The sequence below is a fragment of the Nicotiana sylvestris genome, chromosome 4, assembly GCF_000393655.2.
Source record: "Nicotiana sylvestris chromosome 4, ASM39365v2, whole genome shotgun sequence".
Taxonomy (NCBI): Eukaryota; Viridiplantae; Streptophyta; class Magnoliopsida; order Solanales; family Solanaceae; genus Nicotiana; species Nicotiana sylvestris.
The window spans coordinates 171527046-171541031 of record NC_091060.1 but is presented as its reverse complement, the minus strand read 5'-3'; positions in this window follow the sequence as shown (position 1 = coordinate 171541031).

Here is a 13986-nt window from a genome sequence, read left to right as displayed (position 1 = left end):
GGGAACATGGCTTTCTTCTTTAAATCTTTCAATGGTTTCTTCAGTGGTATGGCTTTCTTCATCAAAATTGTTATATTGGGCATGCTACAACGTTTCCAAACTGCTTCTTCTGAGACGCGTTCCTTCTTCCTTTTGAATGCGCGCTTGCTTTTGCAGCCTTCTGCTTCTTGGCGCTGGGGATTTTATTGTTTCTTGCTTGGGGATCTCCGTTGTAACCTTCCGTCTTCAGGTGGGGTTACTGATTCCAAAATCTAGAGCTAAAAAGTATTCCCGCATTATACTGGTGGGCGACCTAGAACTTAAATGTATTCCCGCATTATACTGGTGGGCGACCTAGAACTTAAATGTATTCCCGCATTATACTGGTGGGCGACCTAGAACTTAAATGTATTCCCGCATTATACTGGTGGGCGACCTAGAACTTAAATGTATTCCCGCATTATACTGGTAGGCGACCTAGAACTTAAAAGTATTCCCGCATTATACTGGTGGGCGACCTAGAACTTAAATGTATTCCCGCATTATACTAGTGGGCGACCTAGAACTTAAAAGTATTCCCGCATTATATTGGTGGGCGACCTAGAACTTAAATGTATTCCCGCATTATACTAGTGGGCGACCTAGAACTTAAATGTATTCCCGCATTATACTGGTGGGCGACCTAGAACTTAAAAGTATTCCCGCATTATACTGGTGGGCGACCTAGAACTTAAATGTATTCCCGCATTATACTGGTGGGAGACCTAGAACTTAAATGTATTCCCGCATTATACTGGTGGGCGACCTAGAACTTAAATGTATTCCCGCATTATACTGGTGGGCGACCTAGAACTTAAATGTATTCCCGCATTATACTGGTGGGCGACCTAGAACTTAAAAGTATTCCCGCATTATACTGGTGGGCGACCTAGAACTTAAATGTATTCCCGCATTATACTGGTGGGCGACCTAGAACTTAAAAATATTCCCGCATTATACTGGTGGGCGACCTAGAACTTAAATGTATTCCCGCATTATACTGGTGGGCGACCTAGAACTTAAAAGTATTCCCGCATTATACTGGTGGGCGACCTAGAACTTAAATGTATTCCCGCATTATACTGGTGGGCGACCTAGAACTTAAAAGTATTCCCGCATTATACTGGTGGGCGGCCTAGAACTTAAATGTATTCCCGCATTATACTGGTGGGCGACCTAGAACTTAAATGTATTCCCGCATTATACTGGTGGGCGACCTAGAACTTAAATGTATTCCCGCATTATACTGGTGGGCGACCTAGAACTTAAAAGTATTCCCGCATTTTACTGGTGGGCGACAAAATTTTGACAATCGGCAGAAAATTTTCTGCCCCGGTTTTTGGTGACTTCCCTGGCGTTGCATCTTGCTGCCATCATCAATCCTTTGTTTTCCTGCAGCAGACAAAAGGATTTAATTAGTTTTCATCGTGGTGGTAGAGGGTGCCTTTCTGGCGGATGATTTTTCCTTTCTTCTCTTTGCCTTGCTCTATGTCCCCATAATTGATTAGTGGGCAGAGTTGCCTGCTGGGGGTCTCTAGCCTGCTGGGGATTGGCTTTCAATTAATCCCCTTTTCTGCTTTCTCTTTAAGCACATACTGGGGGAGTCTGCTTTTAACTCCCGAAACCACTCCCTTTAGGAGCTTACTTCCTCCAAAATTGCCGGGCACGATCACTGCATTGCCTGGGATCGGCTTTTAAGACTGTTTGTATTATCCTGCATTGGATGAATTCCCCTCCGGTTTCTGGTAGTAAGCTTTGAAAAATCCTTTCAAGACAAATTTTAGGAAAAGAAATAAAAGATAGAAAAATGAGCAAGTCTTTCTGAACCAATATTTGGTGGGAGAGGAAACTCAAAAGAACTTATCTGGAGGACATGACTGGTCCCCGTGATCATGACGTGCACCACAGATTCCCGACCCAGTCTATTCGTATCAATCGATTTTCCCGATGGTCTGATTTGCTGGGGATGATAAAGGAGTGTCCATTTCGTTTCGAATGTGGTAGCTTTTGTTGATCTGTCTTGTCGCCTCATAGTGCCCTTCGAGGGGTTTTCACTAATGAGACTCTCTCTTTTCTCTCATCTCCCGGCGCCTTATGGTGCCTGTGAAGGTTTTCACCAATAAGACTCTCTCATTTCATATCCCTCATCTTACATCGCCTCTCGGTGCCTGTGAAGGTTTTCACCGATAAGACTCTCTCATTTTATTTCTTTCGAGGATCCGGGGTGTTGTAGATACGACCCTCTCTTCCGGGGATTCTTTTGACTATCAACTCATTCCCAGTCTTACGATCCTCTTCTTTGCTGGGGATCAGTGTATTATTCTCGGCCTTATTTGCCGGATTTGGCATCTCTCGAACATTGATCGGGAGGTCTTTTGGATGTTGATGTTGGTTTTGGTGTGGGATTGAAGAAAGGCTACAAAAATGAAAACAATTTGAAGGGTGATGTGCTACAACTTTTGGAATCAAACCTTTGTTGGAACTTAAAACATAACCTCTGCCCCAGTTTTCTTGCTTGGGGAATTTATTTTTTATGCTTATGTTGAGCTATGTGCGTTACGCACATTGTGCCTATTATGCACACTATGTACATTATGCATCCTATATTTGCTATGATGCATACTATGACCGAGCCGTGAGGCGCCTACGTATCCTCTTTGAGGAATCAGGTCAAACGTAGTTCCCACCTCCGGTTTTGTATTTCTTATGATTTTATCTTCCCTTTTTTTTCTTTTTTTTTTCCTTCTTTTCATTTTTTTCCATGTCTTTTCCATTAGTGATTCCCAAAGAGGGGTATGAAAGAATAACTTAAGGCTCAAAGGGGGAAGCAAGGGTTAAAAGTGTTTGGATAGAAGAAAGAATTGCCTCCGTCATCTCATTATCCAATAAATGCCAAATACAAACAAATAAACCAAAAATTGCCATAATTAAAGAAATTACGCATAATATCTCTTGACTGCATCTGAATTGATAGCCATGTCGACACATCTACCTTCGACATCTGTCAAACACAAAGCACCGTTGGACAATACTCTGGTCACGATATAAGGCCCTTGCCAATTTGGGGCGAATTTGCCTTTTGCCTCGACCTGATGTGGGAGGATCTTCTTCAATACCTGCTGCCCTACTTCAAACTTCCTGGGGCGCACCTTCTTATTATATGTTCTTGCCATTCTCTTCTGGTACAGCTGACCATGGCACACTGCTGCCAATCTTTTCTCATCTATCAGGCTCAACTGTTCCAATCGAGCTTTGACCCATTCATCATCATTAATCCCGGCCTCAGCGACAATTCGGAGGGACGGAATTTCGACTTCCGCTGGTATTACGGCCTCAGTTCCGTATACCAACAAATAAGGAGTTGTGCCTATGGAAGTCCGGACAATAGTGAGGTAACCCAACAAAGTAAAGGGTAATCTCTCGTGCCATTGTCTGGATCCTTCCACCATCTTTCGCAGTATCTTCTTGATATTCTTATTGGCTGCTTCGACCGCTCCATTCGCCTTGGGACGATATGGGGTGGAATTGCGGTGTGTAATCTTGAATTGTTGGCATACCTCTCTCATCAGGCTGCTATTAAGATTCGCACCATTATCCGTGATGATCACTTTTGGGATCCCAAATCTGCAGATGATATGGGAATGGACAAAGTCCACCACTGCCTTTTTGGTTACTGATTTGAAGGTTTTAGCCTCAACCCATTTGGTGAAGTAATCAATGGTCACTAGAATGAACCTATGACCGTTGGATGCTGCCGGCTCGATGGGCCCAATGACATCCATGCCCCATGCCACAAACGGCCAGGGTGCTGACATCGTATGTAACTCCGTTGGCGGAGAATGAATCAAATCTCCATGTATCTGGCACTGATGGCATTTCCTTACGAAAGTGATACAGTCGTGTTCCATGGTGAGCCAATAACACCCTGTTCGAAGGATCTTTCTTGCCAATACATATCCGCTCATGTGTGGCCCACAAACTCCAGCATGTACCTCTGCCATAACCGTTGTTGCTTGACTGGCATCTATGTATCTCAACAATCCCAAATCCGGGGTTCTTTTGTACAATATTCCTCCGCTGAGGAAGAAACCATTCGACAAACGCCGAAGGGCTCTTTTTTGGTCTCCAGAGGCATGTTCTGGATATATCCCCATTCTGAGGTATTCCTTGATATCATGAAACCAGGGTTCGCCATCTGCTTCTTCTTCTACGGCATTGCAGTAGGCGTGCTGATCACGGACCTGGATGTGTAGAGGATCAACATACATTTTGTCAGGGTGGTGCAGCATTGATGCTAAGGTGGCCAAGGCATCCGCAACCTCATTGTGAACTCTCGGGATGTGTTTGAATTTCACCGATCGAAATTGCTTGCTCAGATCATGCAAGCATTGTCGGTATGGTATGAGTTTTAGATCTCGCATTTCCCATTCACCCTGAATCTGGTGTACCAAGAGGTCCGAGTCTCCTAAGACCAAGACGTCTTGGACATCCATGTCGGCAGCCAAGCGCAGACCCAGAATGCAAGCCTCATACTCGGCCATATTGTTGGTGCAATAGAAGCGTAGTTGAGCCGTAACAGGATAATGCCGTCCTGTTTCAGAAATGAGTACTGCTCATATTCCAACCCCTTTTGCGTTTGCAGCTCCATCGAAGAAAAGCTTCCAACCCGGTTCCTCAGGTAATTCCAACTCATTTGTATGCATCACCTCTTCGTCAGGAAAATACGTTCTTAAGGGCTCGTATTTTTCATCAACGGGATTCTCTGCCAAATGGTCTGCCAGCGCCTGGGCTTTCATGGCCGTCCTCGTCACATAGATGATATCAAACTCTGTGAGCAGAATTTGCCATTTTGCCAACCTTCCCGTGGGCATAGGTTTCTGAAAGATATACTTCAATGGGTCCAAACGGGATATGAGATAAGTAGTATACGAAGACAGGTAGTGCTTCAACTTCTGAGCTACCCAAGTTAAGGCACAACATGTTTTCTCGAGTTGAGTGTACTTGACCTCATGTACTGTGAATTTCTTGCTAAGATAGTAGATGGCCTGCTCCTTCCTTCCTGTGTCATCATGTTGCCCCAATACACAACCAAATGAATTTTCCAAGACCGTTAGGTAAAGAATTAAGGGCTTCCCAGGCTTCGGCGGGACCAATACGGGTGGATTAGACAGATACCCTTTGATTTGGTCGAAGGCCTCCTGACACTCTGCCGTCCAACCTACCGCAGCATCCTTTCTCAGCAACCGAAATATGGGCTCACAAGTTGCTGTGAGTTGGGCGATGAACCTGCTGATGTAATTGAGTCTACCCAGCAAACTCATTACCTCTGTTTTGTTCCTTGGCGGTGGCAAATCTCGGATGGATTCAATTTTGGATGGGTCTAACTCAATCCCCCGTCGACTGACGATGAATCCTAGCAGCTTTCCTGATGGAACCCCGAATGCGCATTTGGCCGGGTTGAGCTTGATATCATACCTTCGGAGTCTTTGGAAAAATCTCCTTAGGTCTGCTACATGGTCTTCCTGACGCCAAGATTTGATGATCACATCATCGACGTACACCTCGATTTCTTTGTGTATCATGTCGTGAAACACAGCAGTCATTGCTCGCATGTATGTTGCCCCGGCGTTCTTCAGTCCGAATGGCATTACCCGATAGCAGTAAGTTCCCCATGGTGTAATAAACGCTGTTTTTTCCGCATCTTCCTCGTCCATTAGGATCTGATGATAACCCGCATAGCAATCTACAAAGGATCCGATCTCGCGCCCCGCGCAATTATCGATCAAGATATGGATGTTGGGCAATGGAAAATTGTCCTTGGGACTTGCTTTGTTGAGGTTGCGGTAGTCGACGCATACCCTGATTTTTCCATCCTTCTTTGGGACTGGTACCACATTGGCCAACCACTCGGGATATCGAGTGACCCGAATGACCTTCGCTTGTAACTGCTTAATTACCTCTTCTTTGATCTTTACACTCATTTCTGTTTTAAATTTCCTTAGTTTTTGCTTGACCGGAGGGTATGCCGGGTCAGTGGGCAATTTGTGAACCACTAAATTGGTGCTTAATCCAGGCATATCGTCATATGACCATGCAAAAACATCTTTGAATTCCATGAGGGTTTTGATCAATTCTTCTCTGACATTCGGCTCAATGTGGATGCTAATTTTGGTCTCTTGGACGTTATCAGCGTCTCCTAGATTCACAGCCTCAGTGTCATTTAGGTTAGGCTTGGGTTTCTCTTCAAATTGGCACAGTTCTCGGTTTATCTCTTCGAAGGCTTCACCTTCGTCACATTCAGATTCATCATCACAAACGACCTCTTGCATCATTGAGTCGGATTCAGATTGATTTATTAGACTAGGTCGAAGATCCGCTGTGCATGCCATGTCATTAGAACCAGTAAAAAGAGAACTGTTCAGAAAGAAAAAGAACAAAACAAAATTAAAATGGGACAAAAGAAAAGAACTTTATTAAACTTGCGGGATAAAAGGGTTCACACTTTTACAAAAACGAAAGTAAAATTTGGATTACACCCTTGAATAATCCGGACAAAACAAAACACACAAAACATAAATCAAAGCCTACTACCAAGACTCCCCTCGGACAGGAAGAGGAGTAACTGTCCAATTGTTGGTCTTGGCCTCAGGCCCCACAAACTGTATCTCTGCTCTGCTGGAACCTTCTCCAGCTTCCACCATACTGACATCCGCGAATAGCCTCTCAAAACTCTGATTCAGGTCTTCATTTATACCGATCAAAGGTCCTAGAATCTTTGGGACCGGTGATCCCTTGGCACTTGCTTTGACAAAAGACCTTGAGAGACGTGGCACTGGTTTAGGTAGAAACCAAACCCTCTTCTTCATTTTTCGCGCTTGCTTCCTATCTGATGCGGTTGGTTTGAACCCTAATCTGAAAGTTTCCAGATTTTTAGGAAGGGAGACAGGTTGGACAATTCCTTGAAGCTCGACTCCCAGGCCTCTCCCTGGCACAAATCCATTACCCAGCATTTCTGAGACCATCATGACTGTTGCGGCAGCTACCCTAGGGTGCGGGATGATTTCTCCTTCAGAAATTTTGTTGGCCGATCCTGTATCGAAAATCTGGTAGACCCAAGGACCTTTGTCATCAGCGGTCTCTATGAAAGGTACGATGGCTCCGCCCATGGTGCACGTTGTATCCTCGCCGTGTAACACGACCTCTTGTCTTTCTCACTCGAACTTCACTATCTGATGTAGGGTGGAGGGCACCACCTTGGCTGCATGAATCCATGGTCGTCCTAATAGCAAGTTGTAAGATACTGTGGCGTCTAATACCTGGAATTCCATGGTAAACAGGACTGGACCGATGGTCAGTTCAAGTACAACATCCCCCACAGTGGTCGTTCCGTTTCCGTCAAACCCTCGGACACAGATACTGTTCTTGTGGATCCTTCTGTGGTTGATCTTTAACTGGTTCAAGGTAGATAGTGGGCAAATATTGGCGCTTGAGCCGTTATCCACCAATACTCGAGTTACCACCGAGTCTTCACATTTGACAGCTAGGTATAGAGCTTTGTTATGCTCCGTACCTTCCACCGGCAGGTCATCATCTGAGAATGTTACCCTGTTCACCTCGAAAATCTTGCTGGCAATGGTTTCCAGGTGGTTTACAGAAATCTCACTGGGTACATGAGCTTCGTTCAATATCTTCAACAGGGCCCGACGATGCTCCTCAGAATGGATCAGTAACGACAACAGTGAGATCTGGGCCGGTGTTTTCCTCAGCTGTTCGACCACAGAATAGTCTTGTACTTTCATCTTCCTCAGGAACTCTTCAGCCTCTTCTTCGGACACAGGTTTCTTGGTTGCAACTGGGTTGGCTCTTCTTAGCTCCGCCGGAGCAAAACATCGACCTGATCGAGTCAACCCTTGCGCTTCACAACTGACTTCTTCCACCTGTTTTCCCTTGTACATCACCACCGCCTTTTCATATTTCCAAGGCACAACCCTGCTGTCAATCATCGGCAGTTGGACCACAGGTTTTATGGTCACCAGTTCTCTACATACCCCTTTTAACACGACTGTCGGTGTGGGCGGGATCCCTGGTATTACCAACTTGCTTGGCTCGGGTTTGCTTGTTATGGCGGACGGGCTCTTTCCCAATATCACTACCGGCTTGACGCCTTCTCCCTGCGACTGTACACTCGTTCCTCCACTGGTTGAGACTTCTTTCGGGGCGGCTTGGATCATCATCACTGTTTGTGAGGGTTTTCTCAATTCTCCTCCCTCACACACCAACTCAATCATGTGAGTTTCGTGGTGCGCTGGCAGTGGGTTTTGGTTGATGTTAGGAGCTTCTGGTGTCTGGACCTCGATCTTATTGGTGTCAATAAGATCCTGTATGGCATGTCTTAATTTCCAGCACTTCTCGGTATCATGCCCGAGCATCCTGGAACAGTATTCACAACTGATTGATCGATCCAAATTCTGAGGTGGGGGATTTTGTTCTCGAGTCTAGACAGGACTAACCAAACCCAATTGCCTCAGCTTGTGGAACAAAGCGGTGTAGGTTTCTCCCAGCTCCGTGAAGGTTCTCTGCTTCCGCAACCTGTCATTCCTAGCATCTGGATTTCCCCGAAAACCTGCCCCTGAGGGGTTTCTATACGCCCTTGGTGGAGGGTAGGTGTTTTGTGGTGGTGCATATATGTTCTGGGGAGCCGGTGCGCGCCATTGTGGGCGAACCGGAGGCTGAGTGTATGCCTGGGCTTGGTGTACGGAACAATGTGGTTCTCGAGGTGGATAGAAATTTTGTGGTGGGTTGTATGGGTATTCTGACCTGTGAGGTCTGGGTTGGTTGTAGTGTGGCCTGCCAGCCCTGGACCAACTGCCTGCCTCGATCGTGGCAACCTCTTCTTTCTTTCTTCTCAACGCACCTCCCGTGCCGTTTTGAATAGCCTGGGTTGTGGCCTTGAGTGCCGAATAGTTCAAGATCTTGTCAGACCTCAAACCCTCTTCTATCATGACCCCTATCTTGACCACCTCGTTGAAAGATTTTCCAACCGTTGTCACCAAGTGACCAAAGTAGGTTGGATCCAATGTCTGCAAAAAATAGTCCACCATCTCTCCCTCTCTCATGGGAGGATCGACTCTAGCTGCTTGTTCTCTCCAGCGGAACCCGAACTCGCGAAAACTTTCCCCGGGTTTCTTCCCAGTTCTCAATAATGTGAGACGGTCAGGGACTATCTCGAGATTGTACTGGAAATGACCTGCAAAAGCCTGCGCCAGATCATCCCACGTGTACCACCTGCTGGAATCCTGCCTGGTATACCATTCTAGTGCAGATCCGCTCAGACTTTGGCCGAAATAAGCTATCAACAGCTCATCCTTGCCGCCTGCCCCTCTCATTTTGCTACAGAATCCCCGCAAATGTGCCATGGGATCACCGTGCCCTTCATATAAATCAAACTTAGGCATCTTGAACCCAGCCGGGAGTTGGACGTCTGGGAAAGGGCACAGATCTTTGTATGCTACGCTGACTTGATTGCCCAATCCGTGCAAGTTCCTGAAGGACTGCTCCAGGCTTTTGAACTTTCTCAACACTTTATCCTGTTCAGGGGCCTTAATCGGCTTCTCAACCTCTGCTGGTACTTCCAAATGTGGATTGTAAGCCTGTGGTTCGGGGGCATGAAACGTAGGCTCGGGGGGATAGTATTGTGTATCGTGAGCCTGAAACAATGGCTCACTGGTCGTCCTTTGCAAAGGGGCTGATGTTGGTCCCACAAAAATGGGAATATTGGGTGTTGGGAGAGGTTGATGGGGTGGTGGAGCTTGGGAATCATGAGGGCTTCTTTCTTGATGATAAAGGGGATTTGGACGGCTTGTGGAAGGGCCAGAGTGAGGGTATTCCGGCATGTGTCCCAGTGTTTCAGGGCTCTTTTGTGTTTTGGCTAGGGCTAGCTGCATTGCATTCATCTCTAGTCCCATCCTTTCAATCTTTTCCATCGCTTCTTTTAGCAACTGGCTCATTGGCCTTTCTTCCTCATTACTATTCTCTGAAGTAGTATGCTTGATGATACCGGTCCTTTGGATCTGGTTTGGTAGGAGTGTGTTGCCAGAGTTCTTTAACAACTAACTTGTCTGGATCAGACAACAACAGACTTTGTTAGCGTTAGAGTTTAACAGATTTGATCATAACACATAGAGGATGCAATGCACCTAGGCAGTTAACTGTTTCTACATGCTTTGCTTCAAACAACATGCGTCATCCCGGTTTGCTTATTCGTCCCTTCTTAAAGTATTTTGGGAAACCCTGTGTTTTATTTTATTTTCTTTTCTTTCTTTATTAAAAGCGGTCGAATCTTATGGGGATTGTCTACGTATCACGTCCCCGCGTGAATCAGACCAGGCGTAGTTCTGCCTCAAGGTAAAGACATACAAAATTCTTGTGAAATCATTGAATTCATTCTCAAAATTTTGCTATTACAAATTACTTCAAACAAAAAATAGCAACAATACAAACTCCACGGTTCTTTGACCCTATTTGATTAAAGGTAAAATAGAAAACAACATATGGGAATGCAACAAAGCCAAGTGACAGGATTTCGACCATGGATTAATTCTCCAACTTAGGGATCCACGAGGCATCATTCGGCCTTTTCGCGGCTCTAGGTGTGAGGTCTTTCTGCAAGATTTTTAATTCATTCATGATCCGGTGGACGCCGCCCATGACGGAAGCAAGAAGGGTCTTCCGGGGCATTTGCTCGCATGCCAGGCATTTCATGTAGATGTAATGCCCAATTTCGTCGATCCTTCCTCGGATGTCGTCCCTTTCTACGAACAACTGCCTTATCTGTCGGCTCTTTACTCCTAGCGTTTGTGCATTGGTGGCGAGCTGATCCTGGAACATCTCCATTTGCCTTTCCATCCTGGTCATTGCATTGTAATAGCGTCTTCTGTCGGCTTGGGCATCTTGTGTTTGCTTGAAGATCCGCTCTTGCAGAGCGGAATTCGTTTCCTTTACCGCTTTGACGCTCAGTTCACAATCCCTCATGACTTGTTGCAGGCGCTGCCTCCGGGCCATTGTACCCTTTGCCCACTTGGTCCGCAATCTTGCTGTGCTAGCCTTGGCTCTTTCCAAATCTTCCTGGCATTCCGCAACCTGATCCTTTAACCCTGCTATCAATCTTTTATCCGCCCGGCTTCTCAGCTGGTTATCAGCCTCCTTTTTCATCCTCCGGATCTGAGCTTTGAGGATCTCGCCTTCTCTGATTAATCTGTTCTTTTCTCCCTTGTGGGCAGCAGACTGTAATTGGCATTCAAACCTCATATCCTGAACTTGTTGCTTCAGTTTGCCTGTTTCGGCAAGATATTCCCGCTCTTTGGCCAACCAGCCCCACTGCTCTTGTGAAGATTTGGCAAATTCTTGCAGGTGAGGTCTTTTGGTCGGCCTTCCAGATGATGTCTCCCCTTTGTACCAGGCCTGATACCCGGGCGAAACTTCCCCTTTTGCCCGATTCATTACACAAGTATTTGCTTCTAAGTATTGACATTGGCTCCAAATTTGGCGAACCCTTGCTTCAGGAAACTGGCCGTCGGGACTGATCTCAATCACCTGGGTGCTTAGATCCTCGTCTTTCGGCACTATCTGACACCTCCCAAGTTGCCTTAAAACCCGATACGGTGCGTATGGTTGAATGCTCTTAAGTCACATTAAGAGAAAATGGGGCCTGGCGGCTGGCATGTATATGACTTCGTCGATCGGTAACCATCCTAGCGCCCACTGTATTCGACTGGCGTCGAGGGTATGGAAATATGAGGTCCATGCTGTGACTCCTTCCGGTAGGTAGGTCTCATTAACTCTGGTATAGAACTCCTCTATGCAGGTCTTTTCAGCGGATCCATGGCTCAGAAACTGGGCTCGGTGACATAGGTGTTCGGTCATCCACATTTGCAACAACAAATTGCAACCCTCGAAAAAGCTTCCTCCGGCTTTGCAAGACGTGAGAGCCCGGAACATATCAGATACTATCATGGGCGCCAACGTACTATCTCTCTGTGTGAGCAACGTACTGACGACCCCTGCTATCTTTATGTCAATATTCCCGTCTTTTCTTGGGAATACTAAGAGTCCTAAGAAAGTTATCATGAAAGCAATCCGTCTATGTTCTTCCCACTTTTGACGATTACTTTTGCTGCACAACTGGTTTTCTGGCTTGTCGAATCCTCCTATGTGACCATATCTTTGATATATGAAACTCATGCTGCAAAAACCTTTCGCCAAGTCAGGGTTATGAATTGTTCTGACTATCTTTAAGGAGTCCAGAAACCGGTGTATTGCTACAGCTCTTGGAGCAATCAGATATTTGTGCCTCAAAGGAGTCTCAGCGCTGCCGATATACCCTGCTATTTCTTCTAAAGTTGGGGTAAGTTCAAAGTCCGAGAAATGGAAGACATTGTGCGCAGGATCCCAGTGGGGGACTAGTGCCCTTATGATATCTCCTCGTGGCCTGATATCCAATAAACCCGTGAGGCCTTTCAGATACTTCTTGATTTCGTCATGCCCTTCTTTGCCTAAATCATTCCACCAGAGCCGCAATTGGAGGGGGATTTTATTCATGATTGAAAAGGGTTCATTTGGAGTCGTGCTCATTCTGCACATTTATTAATAAGATTTTAACAAGCGAAACTTATTCTGATAACAAAAATATATGCGATTTTTCTCGAAAGGATTTCTGAACACGACCTCTCAGCTCTTCATGAACGAAGATTTTAAGGTTGTGTGAGAAAAACGAGGTGGCCGTTTGTACCAAGGCAGCCTTCCGGAGTTCCTTTCGGGAACATTTGGCTATTTTTGACATAAGCGGCATCACCCGGACTTGTTTATGACTCTTTAAAATTTGACATATTCGTTTTTGCTATTTTTGTAAAAGGGGGAAGTTACATCACTAGACTTATTTATGACAAAATTAGAAATCTTTGACATGTTTTTTTTTCTTTTCCCTTTTTTTTTATTTATTATTATTATTATTATTATTATTATTATTATTATTATTATAAAACCCATTTTAGAAATAAGACTCTTTTTGACTTTTATTTTCTATAACAAGACAAACTATATATTTCTATATTTTCCGAAAAACAAAAACAGAACCACGATTCTCTTTTTTCCTTTACTTTTAATAAAACAAACTAATAGGACTCTTTTTTTTTTCTTCTTCTTTTTTTTTTCCAAAATTTCGGCAGAGTTTTGACAGTATTTGGGTATTGGGTTTTTTCAAAAATAAACAATCAATTCCCTAACCGCTATTTCCTTTTTTTCAATTTCACAATATTCATAATATTCAAACACCGGTCAGCATGCGGGCACGAGACAAATAAATGCACGGAAAACAAATAGGATGCATCAGGATGGCCTTTTCATATCAGGTTGCTAGTCCTAGACGGACCCAACCCCTGTGTTGAGTCCCCTAAGTCAAATGCAACGTGATGCAAATAAGCGTTCCTACTAGGGATCCGGCATGAAGTCACGTTATTCTATGTTCAAAACCTGGGTCGGTGTTCTAGACAGTGTACCCGAGCGGACAACTCGAGCTGAGGAAGGAGCTCCTTTCCGGGAACCAAAAGGCCAGCCGGCTTAGAAACTTTCCGAGCCTCTTTTATTCAGGGTATGACACTAACAGAATAGGGAGTCTCAACCAGTAAGCACATCCCTAGAGGTAAGAAGAGAAAGGTTTCGGCACAGTTTATATACAGTTCAAATAATATCAAAGCGGTAAAAGCAGCATTTAGCACATTAAGCTCAAAACATGTAATAATCAGATAATAAATAAAGCCAAATAATAACAATTATTCTAAGCTCGAATTCTTAACCCCGAACCAGTGGTTCTGGGTACAGGAATCCCCAGCGGAGTCGCCAGAGCTGTCACACCTCCTTTTTCCGCACCCGAGGGGGTGCAAGGGAGTTTTTTCCAATTAAAGGACAATCGAA